An 18,291-nucleotide genomic window follows, 5' to 3' on the forward strand; every position below is an offset into this window, starting at 1 on the left:
ACCGAGGGGACTACTGGTAAAGCGACTAGTATGTAATTACTGTAAGACAGAAGGACAGTGGAACAATGAATACCCATAAACCACAGATACCTTACTATCATGGCTCTCCAGGCCAGAACAACATCCAAGATCCTCCCATAGATAATCTTGGCCCTTTGCATATGCAAACTAGAGTGCTTGCTCCAAATCCTTTCCAGAAGCTAAATGCCCCAGCCTTTGCCCTAGACCTCCGCTCCTCTCTCAAGGTGACCAAGACCTGTTTTGATTAAAGTTATGCTGATTTATCAGGATGGACCATATATACAATGTAATGTAGAGGGAATTCCTATAACTTGCTTATCGGATACAAAGGCCTGTAAGTCAGCTCTACATATACATAACTATCCTGATAAGTCCTTGTTCATCCCAATTTCTCCATAATGGTCCTTAAGTAATGTAGGAATTGCACCATCTGCCTCCAGAGTAACAAAGAAAAGACTGTACTTTCCTACAAGGGAGCACACCCATCTCCTTATGGCCTTTTTTTACATCTCCAGATTGATTTTCTATTCTTTTTTCGTTATTTTCTTTATTGTCCCCCGCTTCTAATGTCATGGAAGCGGGGAACACCGCTGCAAACTCCAAAGCCCACAATGCCAAACTGGGGGGGGCAGGTTACACCCCCGCAACCCCTGCCCTGTTCAGCATTATGGCATTCGATGTTTAGGTTAATACTGAATGTGCAGAGAACACGCATTCAGCTTTTCTTTTTGTTATTCTGGGGTAAACCTGTTGCAGTCAGATTGTACATTGAGTATGTTATTATTTTTCATGCCTTCATGGATGCCATGTTAATATTCTTCATGTACAAATGCATATATTACCTAGTGTTTGTGTACTTCGTGTTGAGTTCACATTTGCTTCATGTCTAATGCATGCACATGTATTTTTTCATTGTTTGTTTGTTTATTCGTGCCATCTTTAGTTTAGATCGTATCCATCTCCTGATGTACCTGCCTGGTATATGGGTGGTACAGTTGCCTTAGTGAGTAACATTTCTCATCTATACAGTATTGGGCCAGGGCTGGGGCAGTAGCTATTTGATGACGTAGCCATCTGCCTCCCAACACGATCATGGGGACATTATCATGGGGACATGATCATGGGGACGGTGACGATTATGAAATGAAGGGTTGGGACTAGGGGAATTTCCATTTGTACAAAAATAAGGGAAGAAAGAAACAAATATGTATTTAATTCCCCATCATGATGTCACCCCTGCACCCATAAATCCAGAGTTTATTATTTTCATTTAAATATTTACAGACATTAGTTAGGGCACCTCTCTTCCCTATTGGCAATAGGTATTGCTGGATGCTATAATCTTGCTGTGTACCCAAAATTCCTGAGCATGGGCTTTTGGCCTGCCCTAGGTGACTAGGGCAAAGTTGCTGGACTTAAGCCAGTGAATTACACAAGGCTGAACCGGGCATGACAATAGGCTTCACATCAATGCTGGAACAACTTCAGGGGGTGGAAACCTTACACCCCTCGCCTGAGGAGGATGTGACCGGAAAAGTATGTGTGTGCCCACATTTTCCCCCGGAAGAACTCTACCATCTGACAATCTAGTCAACATTAACATTGAGGGTCGACTACTCCCCAGGGCAATGACAACCTTTGTTAGAGCGGGAGATGGAAATAGTGTAGCCGGAATGGCACACTTAGTATTTCTCAAAAGTTTGAGGTCAAACATATGAAAATAGAAACTTTGAGGCGGTCTTGAGGTTGGGGCAAGCTAGTTGGTTGGGAATGGGTTAATGCTATAATTGTATCTATTTGTCTTGTAAGCAAATGTGCATCACCTTTCCTATTCTCATCATGATCGTGAAATTAAGAAAACATTTTTTTTTAACTTATAGGTTGGTGCCGTGACTTGGACCTGTTGCATATTCAGTTCGGCGCCAAATCTGTGGGCTGCCTTCTCTCAAAAAAACACACTTGCACACCAAGAAAAGGTAAGAGTCCTTATTGAAAACCCCAATGTGTTTATCGGGAGGAGAATCCTCAGGTCAGCTGAGGGTTTTCACTAATAATGGTTGGGCAAAAGGTAGACCTGTTTAGGGGTTGTGCAAATATGTGTTGGAAATTATGGGTTGGGTAGAGTATTTTAATAATTAGTTTTGCATGTTTTATGACACTGGTCTTGGCTATTGTGGATTTCTTCTAACTTGAAATAAATCTGGCAAAATACTAGGAATGGCAATTTAGCTAGGCTGGTATGGTAACATAACTTGGCACTGTTCTGAAAGTAAGGAGGCCTCCCTTTTGTCTGTATTTCTGTTTTAGAAATGAACACAGGGAATAACAGGATACGGTGGTATAGTAACCTCCATTTTAATAGTGAAAGGTGAGTGCATGCATACTGAGTGCCCTATTACCCTTTTAAGGCCCCTCTGCAGTGTTTCTGGTAAAATTCCACCACCTTTCTCATGACCACAAAGGAGTGAAGTCAAAGAGTGAATGGTACAGGGGAGAGTGATTGCAAGCACCTGAAAAAATTAGGGACACAAAACATCAAAGGGCAGTCAAGACAGGCTGTTGCCTCTACAAAGGGCTTGCACTGCACTTTATGTTCACACATTTTAACTTTATGACGTGTGATATCTAGATTCCTGGAATTATCTGACATGACTTCACCATACAAGGGACATTTAATTTTGACAAATTAGAAGCACTCAGGTGAAATTTAGAAGAATAAAATAACAGGATAGCAGTGGTGGGGAGAGGGCGTTGTGACTTTATTATCAGAAGCAACAGCCAGAAGCAATGACTGCAATATTAGGGGACTGAGAGTGGTTAACAAAACGATTTTTAAGATAGATACACTTGCTAAGGGCCAGAGGATCATCAGAGAAATCAAATCACTTTTGTACCAAGATTGTGGAGGGAAAAAGTAACACAGATCAGGATGATAAGAATATTGAGACCACCAAAGACATCATGACATTTCTCGACACCTGCTTGCTGCAGTGAAGGCAGGCCAGTGACTGGTGGGGAAGGGGCCCCAGGCACTGGGAGCTGTCACGCTCCACCATCTCATGACAATACTAGCCCAACATGCTGAACCTATTTCACTAGTGCTCCTAAACTGAGCAATTTGGTTGCTAAAGGGGTGTCCCTATTGCCTGACGAATCTCCCTCTTACGATGAGGAGAGATGCACTGGGCGGGATCACAGTGCGTTCAAGTACCCCTTAAACGAATACCAACATGGAAAGATAACAACAGCCCAATCCCATTATCATACACTTTCCATGGACACCAGGTAAGTATAGTAGCCATGTGAAGGAATTCCCAAATATCAGAAAGGATCCACTGTGATTCATAGAGGAGCTGTGCTTGTTCATTCAACCCAATTGGGCAGGCATAAATCATCTCATGAGGGTGGTGATGCCACCCAAAGTGAGGCAGTGACTTACGGAACGTGCTAGTTGGCCAGACCAAGACCCAGGAATGGGAGATGACCTTGTCCAGGGTAGGGTGAAAATAATTACTACGGTCCCCCCCCAAAAAAAGAGAATTCACTGCAGATTACTTTGATCAACTAAAAGTATAATCACCCAACATTCAGGTATTATTAAGCAAGACAAGACTGCATAGGAGGCTATAGCAAATTCATTTGTAGCTGTACTACTGCTCAATGTCCAGGCACAGTTAAAAAAAACATGTGCATTGGATGGTAGATGAAATCCCTAATGAAACAAGTGGCAGTTGTGAATCACTGTGTAGCTTGTCAGGAATAAAAGAAAGAGAACTTTAATAATAAATGAATGACTTTCCATATGCAATGACTACAGGGATAGATGCAGGGACAAATACAGAGAGAATGAACATAATACCACCACAAGGGGGGCAGATAATGAAATATAGCAAAAGGGGGTCCACACCCAAGGCAGTGGGATCTGCCTAGTTAATGGGATCAGCAGGACCAACAGAGACAGTGGGGTAAGTAGGATCAGCAGAGGCAATGGGCACCACAGGCACTACAGGGACCGAGGGGACCACTGGTAAACCGACTAGTATGTAATTACTGTAAGACGGAAGGACAGTGGAACAATGAATACCCATAAACCACAGATACCTTACTATCATGGCTCTCCAGGCCAGAACAACATACAAGATCCTCCCATAGATAATCCTGGCCCTTTGCATATGCAAACTAGAGTGCTTGCTCCAAATCCTTTCCCGAAGCTAAATGCCCCAGCCTTTGCCCTAGACCTCCGCTCCTCTCTCAAGGTGACCAAGACCTGTTTTGATTAAAGTTATGCTGATTTATCAGGATGGACAATATATACAATGTAATGTAGAGGGAATTCCTATAACTTGCTTATCGGATACAGGGGCCTGTAAGTCAGCTCTACATATATATAACTATCCCGATAAGTCCTTGTTCATCCCAATTTCTCCATAATGGTCCTTAAGTAATGTAGAAATTGCACCATCTGCCTCCAGAGTAACAAAGAAAAGACTGTACTTTCCTACAAGGGAGCACACCCATCTCCTTATGGCCTTTTTTTACATCTCCAGATTGATTTCTTCCGAGTTCACCGGTGTAACAACTGGCTGTGTCTTCTTCTTATGTTGGATGTGTTCTCTGGGTGGGTGGAGGCTTATCCCTGCCAGACGGCAGGTGCTATGACAGTCATTAAAATACTTGTCAGAGATTTTGTACCCAGATTTTGAGTGCCTATTATCACCAGAAGAGATCAAAGTTCCCACTTTGTAAATAGTGTGGTAAAGGCACTCCTGTCTTCTTTAAAAATACAGCACAATCTACAATGCCCACACCAACCTCAGTCAGCAGGTGCAGTAGAGAGGCGTAATGGGTGTTTAAAAACAAATTGGTCAAGCTCTGTCAAGAAACTGGGTTGAAATGTTGCTCAGTATGCCAAATACCCCTAGCAGGAAAGCAGGCCTTCGGGTTACTCTGTGGGTGACCAATGCAATTACCTTTATCTCCATGTGTAAAGATTATTGATGATAACCTACTTTTGACAGATGACAGATTATTAGGGTATGCAAAGTCCTTTATGTCTTCTGTCAGTTTTGTTCATAACCAGGTTAAGTCTGCTTGGCCTAGAAAATCACTTATGCACAGCCATTCCCTGCATGTCCTTCTGTTGAAATGGCTTTAGTTCACCATTGAAAGGATCATCTTGAGGTGTTAATGCTATCTAATTCAGTGATTCATTAGACGGGCACTGGACATGAGTCTGTGTGACCCAATCCAACTGGCTGCACCACCTTTGAATTGAAAGTTAAAGGGGCTCATTTGGGTGAAGTTTGGTAAAAAAGTGGCAGTTATTCCATTGCACATTTTAGGTGGTAATGGAATTACTGCCATTTTCCCCACACCACCAAACTATATTTTGTTGGCAGATTTATCGCCAGAGGAAATACTGCATGTTTTTTGGAGAAAAAGTGGCAGATACACCTCCAGACTGTTGCTGGGGAAAAATTCTCCACTTTATCTCCAAAGATTAGTAGATTTACAGTGCAGTAATTACACAGGTGGTAAATCTGCCAAAAATCCCTATGGCGTCCTGGACTCCAAAGTGGGGAATAACACTGTGCTACCACCACTTTTAATCCCGTGGCAAGCCCATGGGACCAAGTGATGGTATCTAATGTTGGTGGTAATTCGGCAGATTTACTGCCAAATTAACACCAAACTCGGAATCAGCCCCAAAATGTCTCTTTTGTGCATTTTTCTCTCCCGATTTGCAATGCCTCTAGTGTGTCTTCTGAACTAAACCAGAGATATATCCTTTTTAAATATGATAACCACTTCTGAGATTCAATCCTGGCCCTTGTACAAAAGGAGATTTGTTGGGAACTGGCAGAGAGGAATATGCAATATGAATGGTAGTTGGCAAAATGGAGAATACATGTTTCTAGGATTACTCCCCAGACAGGCTATTTGCCACCAAGATTTCTTTTCCCTACCCATGTGAGCATTCCCAAACTGGTTGTCCGAAGTGGACTATCTGAACCTTAAACACTGAGTTACAGACCTCAAAATGAATCCCCACTCCAAAGGTATTATGAAAGTATGAAACAACGTGTACTAAGCCAAAACCAGCTCCTGAAATATACCCTGAACCATCCTATATTTCAGATTTAACGTACTACTGTCATTGTGTTTTGCATTCTAGGCTGAGAAGAAAAGACAACCTGAAGATTATCTGGTGGTACAGATATCTAACAAATAGAAAAATGGTGGTTAGAGAAAGATTGAAGACCAGTAATAAGAGTAGGACATTTGATATAGTGCCCCTGTTGTGGGATTCCACCAGGAGAGTGTAACATGGAGGATCAAAGTGGATTTTTGGGATTATAATAATTCCATGTAGCAGTACTGCTATGGAATCACCACTTTGAATCTTAGAAATAGTAGTGCCAATTGTGTTTTTGAATACCACACATGCATTATGCCAATATAATGAAGATTTACATAATGGAATATGTACCTTAAAAAAGTATTTAGTATCACCAACATTCATGAAGAACAAACAAATGCAGAGTCTCTCGGGTGCAAAACCATTAGTAAAATAGCTAGATCTGGATTACAGTATGTTATTTTGAATGTCACATTAGCTGTTTAATTGTTGCCATCCCCTGGTCTGCATTTCAGGTCACTGCTCAGTTTCCAAACTACTGAGAGGGAGCTGCTATCCACTTTCAACAACAGAAATAGGAATTGTACATACAACTGCATAAAAGGAAGTAGCTGACCGAATGTGGGATGGAGTCAATACAGCCATTGGAGCTTAGGTTTTATTTTAAGGGGCACAACGTTGATGGCTATTTAGGTGACTAACAATGAGCAATAGGGCTTATCTCTGGGGCGTTCATCACCAATACAAAAATCAATATTGGTGAGCGCCACATAATAGGGTCTTTCAGCAAGCTCCAAAGAGATGCCTTAATCCAAATGATTGAAAATGGTTGAAGTTGTGCACAGAAATATATCAGTCCTTGATAGACCTAATATGGTGAGAGACTGGCCTGAAACTCAGCAAACAATGAGAGAGGGGTCAGAAAGTGGAGATGATCTTTTGAGAATTATATGAAAGGCACAGGTGGATTTACCATAGGGCAAGGGGAAAATACCCACACTGCACCAAGCTCTGCATATCTGACTTCAAAGACAAACAGCCATGGGTCCACGTGGACTCCCAGCAAGGCCTTACCTTTTGATACGAGTCAGCAGCAGCCCATTTAATAAGTTATTTAGGTGTCATTGTTGGGTGATTAGAAATTATGAGAGTACAGAGTAAGTTATACGTTATGTGAAACAATAATGATTTCTCATTAATTTGCATACTGGGGCTGGTAGGCATTTATTCGGGACAGGAAAAATAAAGCACCAATGAGATGGTTCATTTTCCAAGCCTTGTGGTGGTAAAAGGATTTACCAGCACTTGTTATGCCACACATGCATTTGTCATACATGGCATACAGTTCCACTATGCGGTGGAAACAATTCAAATTGCATCAAGGAACCTTTTGCAGAAAAGTCCAAAAAGAAGCACTCTTGTTCATGCAATTTAGGATTAAAAACAAAATGACCCCCATACTCTTTTTAATCAACATGTTTCTACAATGGTATTATACATTGCCTGCTTGGTTTAACAGTTGACTTGGGCCTTTGTAATTTATCTGTGTAAAATGGCATATTATTTTAGGTTTTCAAACCAAAACATGTACACATATATGTGAGCTGGTAGGAGTCATGGCCAAGACTATGCTTCAAATCTGGCATCACCATTTAATCAAAGTGTGTGATCTTGGGCAAATTATTTAATCTCAATGTTATTTATCTGACAGAATTAGGTGCACCTAGAAGTGATTCCGTTTGATGTGTATGTTATCTCAATAAATCCTCACTCATGGTTTAAAAGACCAGTGCTTTTCCATGTATATTTAGGGTAGTTTGCAACCTGTGGCACTACAGATATTTTCGACTATGGCTCCCATGATCCCTCACCCTTGACTGTTCCGATGGAAATTGTAGTCCACAACATCTGGAGCCCAAAAATGCATGTCCCTACATTTATTAATAATGTCCCTTCATAGTGAACATTAAAATGAGTGCATGTTGTTTGGAAATGTGTATGTCACCTTCAGGCTATAGGTTACATTTCCAAATGTTGTTGCTATTGCACCCTGGTTTGCATTAAAGCAATCCCTTGCCCCTCAACTCCATGAAAAGTGTGCTGCAAAATGCTGCAGAGTTCTGCGAAACAGGGGGTGGGCTGACTTCACAACTAGATGGCAGGACACGTATACCATCGTCTGTGGCCTACTGGGAGTATCACAGTATTCAGAGGCTCAGGGGGACATTATTGGAGCTTGCTGACGCTCTGGTGGACTAAGGGCTGTGGGCCTGTTGCTCAGCTCTTGCATGGGTGTGGAGGGATCATCTCAAATTCTCCCTATTCAGGCCAGAAGACATGCTGGAGGTGCGTGGGAGGGGTGGTAAACAGGAACAATTATACGGGAGAGTGGGTGTAAGGTAAGTGGAGGGTGAAAGGTGAAGGCGGACTGGAAGGAGTAGAAAGGGGAGAGCAGATAGGAAGGGAATATCGGTAGTTTGATGAATTCGACAATCGGCATGGAGGTGTGCACTCGTATGGGCGTTTTGAGACTCTTTGGTCAACAACAGACAGGAAGATTGGTGGGAATTAGTATCACATTTTGTAACCCCTTTACCATTCCTGTCGCAAAGCACTCTGGATATGACCTCATGCATACAGGAGATCATCGGTGGGGATCCCAGGACTGGATCATTAAGGTGTGCTTAGCCTACACCAATAACTGTGGTGAATTCTGCTTTAAAAGAGGGCTGAGTCCCTCTTTTGGGAGATCATCTGAAAACGTGACCTGAAGTAGCAAAGAAGAACACAACCTTGGACCTTGACTGAAGGTACAGTCTGCCTTACATCTTCTACCAGTGAAGGAAGGCCAAGATTTCCAAAGAAGGAAGCAGGCTACCTCCCCAAAACAACTCCCACAGAGGGAGTCAAAGACCTCAGAGGACCCACTGCTTACTCCAGAACCGGTACCCAGCCAGCACACAGTGTGCCTTGCTAGGCTCTGCAACAGGGTCCCTAGGTAGGAAGTGCCAGAATGTCTGTGGACCTTGAACAGATGCCAGGGAGCTTCCTGCAACACACTCTACAGCTCTGGGCCGTCAGCCTTAAAGGATGACACAATGACACTACTGAAGAAGCTGGAGAAGTGCTTCGATGAGCATTTACCGATGTCCTCCTTAAAGGACATTTTCAAGCCAGTCAAGTTCCTCGAGCTGCAACCGATGGTACCGCTGATCGGTGTCAAGTTGTATGTTGCATAAAGACATCTCAGATGTCGCGACCCGTGCTTCAAAACCGGCAACCAGCAATGAGACAATGATCCCTGACCCTGAGCCGAAGTGTAGGCCAGCCCGCAGACATTTTTCCAGCTTCGCTTGCCAAACCGTCTTGCCACCTGATACCCACAACTGACTCCCATTTTAAACTCTGTCCAAGAAGCCTTCAAAGCACCCTGAAGCCGACTCAACCCTGTCAAGCACCAAGAACACCTACAGCACAAGGTTCATTGTGGTTCTGGCCCCCTGGTCCTTCCCAGAAGGTGTCTAGAGACAATTTAAGACCCATTCCTTCCTTTGTGCTGAAGCCAAGAAACCTTAAACTGTTGTGGGTATTAAGCATACTGACTACCCTCCTGTCAATATGCTGAGTGCATCCCTTTTACTTCTTTGAAACTGTTGGCCTCTGCATTCATTTACAAAGTGGGTTATATTTCGTAATGTTGCTAGAAGTGTCTATTGTGATATAAAAAAAGTAGATATTTTTTAAACAACCTTGACTGGACAGTCTCTTTTATCATTAGCTAACAATTGTATGTTGGCTGGGTTGCAACTAACCAATGATCCACAGCCTTGCAGCGATCAGCCTGCCATTCCGTCTACATTACCAACATTGATCAAGGAGGTTTATAATTTGCTTGTTATTCCAATCTGTATGGATCCCTTCTGGGGCTGATTGATGGTTTAGAAACGGATATTCATCCCTGGAGCACTGGTACCCCGGATGTTGATTTGTCACAAGTAGATTGATGATGCCACACTATTTGTCATGCTACTGTTTTGTCCTCGGTGTGTACTGCACATCTTAATGAATGCCTATGTGTTGAATGACAGGTTGAAAGCCATCATTCTTAGGGCATGATTAATTACAGATTCACCTGTCATGGTCTTGTTCTGTGTTCTAGAGAGTACATTATTCATTGTTGATGCTCTTGCAATTGTGTTCCTTAACGGGAACAGGAGACTGGATAGAAAAATAACAGAGTAGCGAAAGGAAGATGAAAGGACTTTGGGGCTTTTGGAGAAGAGAGAGCAGAACATTTTGGAATAGGTAGAGGGGAGAATGAGATTTTGTAAGAGACGAGCGGATGGAAGGGGAGTGCAGATTTTCCACTTGAACAAATTGAGTGATCTTGGGCAAATAATTCATGTCAGCAAAACCTGGTGATGTAAACAGGCTCTATGCAGTCTGAGTCATTGCCTTAATCATGCAACTCAAAAATGAGTTAAGAAACATAAAAACAGTTGTCAATAAAGTTCATTATTATCGTGCCCCCACATTAAGCTCCGTCCCTAGATCTCACCTACCCAGGACAATGAGTCAATCTTTACCACTGGGTCCTTTGCTTTAAATTGGCCACAGATGAAAGGATACAAGGATGGCATAGGGACTTCTAGTTTGATGTAAATAAAACCTGCCGCCTTTAATGCATACACAGCTTTAAGGGTGGCCTTATGTATTTGTGGCAGTGGAGTTGGGGGTGGCAGGGAAGCGCAAGCGTAATAATATTGCAGAAATCGAATAGCAGACTTGCCGGCTTTGCAACAAACAGTAAAGGAACGAAAGTTAGAATAGAACGGAGAGGCATCCCTCAAACCTTTCCACAGGACCATGGGCGAAAAATAAGCTTAAGGTGCGAAATTGGGGCACATCTCAACCGCGAGTCACACACGTCCCGGGAGGATAGCTCAGCAGCAACATGCTCGCCTTAGAAACAAGACAACACAAAGCAACGCAGGTTAGATCCCCGGGTCCGCGCTTAGAAACCTACGGGAACTAAGCGCGTTATAAATATGCAATAAAGAGACATATTCCTGTAACAGCGCCTCGATGCCCCCGGGATGTGTGAGCGCTTTAAAAATGAAAAAAAAAGAAAAACATTAGCTGTCAGTGGTTAAGAGAATAAATAAGGGTAGGGTGGATGTATGGGAGCCTCTAATGAAGGCAGCAGAGAGCCAAATAACCCACTTACCCACAACCAGGAATAGGTAGGGAGCACTAATTACATAGTTTGTCGCTGCGATGCTAGATGGGGTTCCGGGCGATGGTAAAACTACCAAGTGAGGCGTGGCAACTAAATAGTGGTCCAGAAGGAAATTGGCTGGGAAAGAGGGGCTTCATGAAAGTCTGTCAACAAACTGACATGAGCTCAAGTCGCAAGCAAGGATGGGCAAAGAGGGGGTTGACCTTGTGAGAATCATAATAAAACATGGAGCATTCAATCATTCATAACTGACAGGATGCCCTCGGTTATTGGGGCTGAAGATTCATATGGGGAAAGTTGGCACAATCTGCACAGTGTAACACAGCTGTGTGCTCAGTTTGTGCGTGTGAGGGAACATGTGGAAAAAGGCAGAACTTGCTTTTCCTTTTTTTTTTTTTTACCTCATCCACAACCATCCGAACGGCAGTAAAAAGCAACCAATTATTCTATTTTGGGGGACAATCGCACAGCAATTCCAGGGCATATGTAATATTATGACTACGTCATTCCTGATGCACCCGCAATTGTTGGTTCTTCTTTATGCGCACTAGTGTTCCCGCCACACTCTGCTCAATAGATGTACCGGGCAATTTTTAATCCGTCACGATTCAGCAGACAGGATTGAAGCGCGAGCACTCTGATTACAGGCCTCTTGAGCTGAAGACCCAGACAGTGCCAGCAAAAGGAAACTACCTCTTATACACAAATACACAACAAATCTGCTTTGTCTTCTCAGAGAAATGATTTATTTTGCCTGCCAGGTAACAAAACATGCATAGATTGGTAATCCCTTTTTTTCTTTTACTGACCCTTTTATTTTCTTGTGCTTTTTTTATTGTATTTCCTTGTTTGGAAAGGATTAGTTCCATCTGTTAAATACAAGTTGCAAGAAGCTTAGTCCCCGGGTAATCCTTACAAATGAAAGGGATAATTCTCAATACCTAGAGACCATGACCCTGCAGAAAAATAGATATAAAAGCAGAGCTGTAAAAAGCATGTATATGTTTATCTGCTAGAAGGGACAGACGAATGGGCATAGGGAATAATAGCCCAGCCAGTCTGAAGGGGCTCACTGTCAATGGTTTGCACTGTGGGCTGTAATAGCCGACTCCATGCGTTAACTGACCATGCTCAAATGTAGCGGATGGGTGCTGTAATGTCTAGTGGCACATTTATATTTCAGTGCCCTGATGTTTCTTAGCACTACATAAGAAGACACATCTTGAGAAGAAAAGTTTTTTTTTTTTTCAGAGGTGTGACCAGGCTGGGGTCTCTTTTAGTTCCCACTCCACCCGTGGTTGCAAGGAGCTATGTGCAGCCCGCAAGTCAGGGGGTCGAATCCAGGTGGGTTTAAACAGAATCTACCAGTTAGATACAGCTCTGTTGAAAGACTCACACAGCATACGGGTACTTTGGCGGCAGGATGGTGTGTGCATCAAATCTATGGGTGTTATTACTATAGTTCTGACTAGTCAATGCAGACACATTCCTTCTATAATGCACTCAATAAAGGACCTACAGAGAAAGTCCTCTATGCTGATATAGTAAGTTTGTGCCACTTGCCTCATTAGAGATTGGTGGAAGATCTGCTAACTCAACTAACCAATCAATGAAGTTCTACTAAAAAGGTGTAGTAAGGGAAGTTATCTTCACTTTACTTTAGTTTTGTTCGTTTGCTGTTTTTGCACTTGTGCCATTAGCAGACACCTTCAAAGCACTGAGTAAATTGCAAGAGGTAGGGCACATGATAACAAAACATATATATATATATATATATATATATATATATATATATATATATATATATATATATCTTGTTGTAACTGGCGTTTCCGCAAGTAGGTGGAGGAGCACTCCTAAATTCACAGTGCAGTCGCTGATAAAAGCACACCAACCAGAGAGTAAATTTCTTCAATCTTTATTTCCAACTATTTCCAACTGGTTAAAAGAATCCTGGCATATCCATGTGGAAAGAATGCAGAATTCAACATCAGCCACGCACGTTGTGGCTCTCCCAAGAGTGAATGGCATAAAAAGTCTATATATATATATTCAGTAAAAAAAAAAACTTTGTTAAAGGGACGTTATGGTTAAGTTGCGCTACTAAAAACATATGAAATTCAGTAAAAAAAACGTTGTTAAAGGGACGTTATGGTTCTGAGTAAAACCGAAAAACCCCTGAAATTCGCCAGTTATGGGAAGTTAAACAACCATAACTTGCGCCACCACTGTGCACTGCTAAGACTAACACCCAGGACATCATGTCTGGCTCACCCTTTATTCCTTTAATGACATATCTAGGGCACATGGTTTTCTTCAGTAGGAGGCAGGAAATAACAATTGAAAAGGTACTATATTAGTAGAGTTATCCCTCAAGTTTTTTTTATTTTACAGTAATTCTCTTAGGGTCCAGTCATACCATATGACACATATACATAAGGGAAGACATAGGCTTGAAAAACAGCAATTGTTTCTGTGCATTAAGATAATCATTAGGGTTATCAGCACTTTTGGTATTTCTTTTTTTTATTACTATACTTTCCCTGTATATATTCATATTTGTACACATTTTACTCACACTACTTTCTTTAGGGTGCAGTCATATCATGTGATACATAGGGTAAGTTGCACCTTTGAAACAGAATAATCATTTCTCTACAAAAAGATAATTAGTTAGGTTATGAACACTTTCTGCTACTGCTATTGTTTTTTTGCTTATTTCACTTTCCATCTATATACTCATATTTGTATTTGTTGTTATTTATTTGTGTTTTGTCTGTAGTAAGTAGGTTTTATTAGCTACTTATTACGTGTGTGACAGTATGCAAAACTGTAATAAGAAAGTAGTTATCATTTCAGTATTGAATATCGCAAAATTATGTATATTACACTTCCAGCATGTATGTTGCACACAATGTGTATGTTTCTACATGAGTATGTTAGTATACTTGAAATAATTTATAATAGAATGTATTTATATCGATGTATTGATTAATGCACTAAGTAGCTCATGATGTTTATGCAAATGATCCTTGACAATTTTTTGTGAACATTATAATAAGAATACATTGCACAGACTTTTTATGAAAAGTAAATGCAAATGTGATGCCATCAGTGATGTCACCAATGACATTTGTGATGTCATCTTTGATGTCCTGGGTGTTAGTCTTAGCAGTGCACAGTGGTGGTGTGAGTTATAGTTGTTTAACTTACGATAACTGGCAAATTTCAGGGGTTTTTCTGCTTTACTTGGAACCATAACGTCCCTTTAACAAAGTTTTTTTTACTGAATTTCATAGGTTTTTAGTAGCGAGACTTAACCATAACGTCCCTTTAAAAAAGTTTTTTTACTGAATTTCATAGGTTTTTAGTAGCGCAACTTAACCATAATGTCACTTTAACAAAGTTTTTTTACTGAATTTCATAGTTTTTTAGTAGCACAGCTTAACAATAATATCTCTGACTTTCTGTACATATAACATGGAACATACTGAACCCCCTCTACTGAATTTGATGTCAGCAAACTCTTCTAATGTCCGCAGACATGTGCAGACAACAGCAGCACTACCCAAAAAGTCTGGGGGGTCTGGGGGGTATCTTTAATTGTTATATCATAACATATGAACACTGCACAAATTCACAATCCAGCACACATGCACATTATATGTAGTAATAAATAAGAAGTGTAACCCATATACAACACATCAACCATTCATTTAAATACAACATGTTCTAAAATGGAATATACCAAAAGAAGAAATATAGGTTTCCAACATGATTACCTCACAGAAACTCCACAACTAAGAGCAACAGCCCTGTAAGAACACAAATTACCAGAAGCTAGTAAGTGTAATTCATTTAACTCATATATTTCTAAAATGTATGTATTAGATACAAAAAAGTGATATTATTTTTTTTCTCACAGAAATGTCTAGTACTCTGGAGTGGCTAGAGGAGCATTTCCCACGTGAGGAAATTTCTGAAGATAGTGAACCTAATGGTAGACACTTTTCTATATAAACCAATTAATAAATATTATTTTATATACATTTAACTTATACATTCTTTTTTGTACAGACCATACAAACATTGAAAATAATAAACAAAAATAAATATTGGATAAGACTCTCCAGCACATGGAAGAAAAAATGGACCTACTCATGGAAAATTTTAACAATTTAAAAAACTTTGTGGAGGATCACTTGAAACAAAAAAACTAGATACCATTGTCCCACATGTACCTGTCCCCCTCACCATATGCCAGTCAATTATCTCCAAACCCTTTCCATGAACAAAAACGTTTTGATGAGACTTCCATCCCTTCTTCACCTCATATAAATCTTCTTGAAACCCCCAATTCTCCTGTGTTTGTCTCAGTTTCTGCTTCACCTTCTCTGTCATAAATTTAACATGCATATATAATAAAGTAAAATTGTTATATTGTGTCCTAATTAATTTCTTGTTTTTTTTATTTTTTTTTTAAAGCAGTTGAGGTGTCCGCGGACAGCGCGGGTGTCCGGAATTTCCATAAAAAAACGAAAATGGAGGTGTCCTAAGAACACTATACCTGTCCGTACTGTTCGCTAGCAAGTTGAAACTATTCTAAGAACACACGAGATGTCCGGGATATCCGCAATTAACCAAAATGGAGATGTTCTAAGAACATTATGCCTGTCTGTAATGTTCGCAAACAAGTCCAAACTGTTCTAAGAACACATTCGGTCTCCGGGATGTCCGTAATCAAACTAACACACGCAGTGTCCTGAAAAGTTGGTAAATAAACAAAATGGGGGTGTCCTGAGGACGCTAGACCTTTCCGTGCTGTTCGTAGGCAGGTTGAAAGTGTTATAAGAACACATCAAGTGTTCCGGGATGTTCGTAAATAAACAAAATGGGGGTGTCCTCAGGACACTATGTCTGTCCGTATTGTTTGCAGGCAAGTTGAAACTGTTCTAAGAACACAGGCAATATCCTGAAATGTTCATAAATAATCAAAATGGGGTGTCCTGAGGACACTGTCCGTATTGTCGCAAGCGAGTTGAAACTTTTCTAAGAACACACGCGGTGTCCTGACATGTTCGTAAATAAACAAAATGGGGGTTTCCTGAGGACGCTATGCATGTCTGTATTGTTCATAAGCAGATTGAAACTGTTCTAAGAACAAACGCCTGTTCATAACTGTTTGTTTCACTTGTGTCACACTTTTAATTAGTTTCAGGGCCGAACAGTGTCCGTAGAACACCAACGCGTATACGCAAAACAGTTCCCGTGCATTTGGTGTCCTGTGGACACCGGTTCCCTTCGTGGACATGTTCGCGAAGCTATCATGTGACCGCACCCACACTGAGCATGTGTTCTGACTGTGGACACTGTTCATGTCCCAGAACAATTTAAAACAACCTTTTCAGGCAATCCACAATATCTTTCAATAATAAATCTCCATAGCACAAGTCCCAGACAGTAATCCTGACTTTCTACATACTCTTAGGGACTTTTTGACCCTTTTTTTGGTGTTCGATCTGTCCGGGGACAGCGTGGGTGTCCGCGAACCGCGCACAAGCACCCCTATAAACGGCCACACCCCAGAGCTCACCCTCATTGTGTTTCTGGCTATCTTACAGAACACAGTGCATTTTTGCTGCCAATTTTCCAGATTTATTTCTGAAACCTGATGGCATCCATGGCTGCACTACTGCCACCTGGTGCTACATCTGCCTCAGCACCACCCCCACACACCCCACCAGCACCACCTCCACAAGGGTCTGAGAGGGGAACACGAGTGAGGATGCAGAAGAGGATGAAGAGGATGATGAGAATGAGGTAGTGGAAGTCCCTACTACCAGCACTCGCCGTGAGTCTTGGGTGTGGTGGTTATTTACCATTCATGGTAACAGACCTAAGGTGCGTGCGAACCAAGTCACCTGCAAAGAGTGCAAAATGGTGCTCAGTCTCGGGAGGCTTGGTTTGTACAGCTTTGGTATTACTACTATGAAGCAACACCTAAGGTCGTTCCACGCTGGGGCCATTCGCAAGGTTGTACTTCCTCTACTACATCCTCCGTTTCCGATCCTGTCACCACAAGGAACACTCCTGTGGGACAGCGTATTCCTCCAGCTGCCTCACAGGCGATTCGCAATGCTGATGACCCTTACCTTTCGAGTACTCTGCAGGGGGGAGATACTTTGAAGTGCTTTTGAGACTCTGGTCTCAGAGCACGAGAAGACCTGCCCACTACCTAAGTAAGGCCCACCCTACATCTTCCTCTCTCCACCCACCCTTTCTTATCGCCGTGGTTGGTGTCCCCTCTTACCCTCCTTTTCCCTCCTCTCCTAGTGTGTCGTGTGTAAAAAACCAAAAAAATATTTAAAAAAACCAAAATAAAAAAAGGCTCTTTTCAGAGCCGCCGTTCACAGTTTAAAAATAGAAGTGGAAAATAAATGGAGCACGACCTTTTGTGTTTTTTAGAAGTCTGCGGACAGTTTGCGAACATTTAAAATGTTGGGGTGCTGCCGTATCATAACCATTGTACTTTTGTTTGGGAGGAAGTGGTGGCTCTGAAAAAAGACTTTTGGTGGTGTTTGTTTGTGTTTGAAAAACTCGAAATAGTCAACACCTACTACAAAATGGATGGCTGTAATTCCAAAAAAGGTCCCAATGCATTTTGTACATTTCTCCAAAAAATCTGATTGCAAGCATAAGTAAGATGGACTCCATCTCTGCGAAAAATGTATGTGCTACGAAAATAATATTTTCATTGTGAAAAGAGGACATGCCAACATCTCTTAGAAAGGCACAAACAGCCTTATTGACATTGTGCCTTGCTTTCTTCATTTGTGGACCAAATGAAGAAGAACGCAGCCACATTTGTCTCTGCGCAATCCGGGAAAAAATG

Source organism: Ambystoma mexicanum, chromosome 3p, assembly GCF_040938575.1.
Source record: "Ambystoma mexicanum isolate Mex_15411 chromosome 3p, UKY_AmexF1_1, whole genome shotgun sequence".
In the NCBI taxonomy this organism is placed as follows: domain Eukaryota; kingdom Metazoa; phylum Chordata; class Amphibia; order Caudata; family Ambystomatidae; genus Ambystoma; species Ambystoma mexicanum.